Raw genomic sequence first — 1,419 nt, 5'->3', positions numbered from 1 at the left:
GAGGTAGGATATTAGGATATTATCAAGAACCAATGATATTGAAGGAAGAAGTCTAAGCTGCACTGAAGGAATTGGCAAACAAAACAAAACAAAACAAAACAAAACAAAAACCTGCAGGAACTGACAGAATAGCCATTCAGATGTTTCAATAAATGGATACAGTGCTGGAGGCTCTCACTCATTTATGCCAGGAATTTTGGAAAACAGCTACCTGGCCAACTGACTGGAAGAGATCCGAATTAGTGCCCACTCCAAAGAAAACTAATCCAACAAAATGTGGAAATTATTGAACAATATCATTAATATCACACACAAGTAAAACTTTGCTGAAGGTAATTAAAAAATGGTTGCAGCAGTATATTTACAAGGAACTTCCAGAAATTCAAGGTGGATTCAGAAGAGGGCTTGCTGAAAGTGAAGATGACTTGGAGCACTTACTGATGAAGATCAAAGACTCTGGCCTTCAGTATGGATTACACCTCAACATAAAAGAAAACAAAAATCCTCACAACTGGACCAAAAAGCAACATCATGATAAATGTGGAGAAAAATTGAAGTTGCCAAGGATTTCGTTTTACTTGGATGCCCAATCAATACTCATGGAACCAGTAGCCAAGAAATCAAACAACATATTGCACTGGGCAAATCTGCTGCAAAAGACCTCTTTAAAGACGTTGCTTTGAAGACTAAAGATGTGCCTGACCCAAGCTATGGTATTTTCAGTCGCCTCATATGCATGTGAAAGCTGGATAGTGAATAAAGAAAACTATAAAAAGATTCATGCATTTGAATTGTAGTGTTGGTGAAGACTATTGAAAGTACCAGAATAAATGCTGTCTTGGAAGGGGTACAACTCCTTAGAAATGAGAGTGGCCAGACTTCATCTTACATACTTTGGTCTTGTTGTCAAAAGAGATCAGTCCCTGTGAAGGATCTCATGCTTGGTAAAGGAGAGTGTCAGTGAAAAAGGAGAAGATTCTCAACAAGATGGATTGACCTGTGGCTGCAACAATGGACTCAAATGTAGCCATGATTGTGAGGATGGCAAAGGACCACTCTGTGTTTCTTTCTGTTGTACACAGGATTATGAGCTGGAACTGACTCGACTGCACCTAACAACAGCAAGAAGAAGCCATAGTCCTCCATTTTGTGAAGTATTATTGCTGAAGGGGCAGGGAGGCCACATCTTCTGACCTCCTCTAACCCTACAAGAGGAACACAGAATCACCATCAGTAGCCCAAGGCCTATTCCTGTGAGGGCAGACATGCTGTCTCCCCCAGCCCTTTCACCAACCCTGACACCAACTGTTCCTCCCGCAGCATCTACCACATTTCTGCTGGGTTTGATAATTCACTGCAGTGGCCACACAGAACTCACAGATTATGGGGTTTATTAGGGAAGCACCAGGCTACAATTCA

This window comes from Orycteropus afer, unplaced genomic scaffold (genome assembly GCF_000298275.1).
Source record: "Orycteropus afer afer isolate SDZICR_OR568_19922 unplaced genomic scaffold, OryAfe1.0 scaffold00460, whole genome shotgun sequence".
Lineage (NCBI taxonomy): Eukaryota > Metazoa > Chordata > Mammalia > Tubulidentata > Orycteropodidae > Orycteropus > Orycteropus afer.
The sequence above is the reverse complement of the archived record's forward strand: the minus strand, read 5'-3'. Positions refer to the sequence as shown.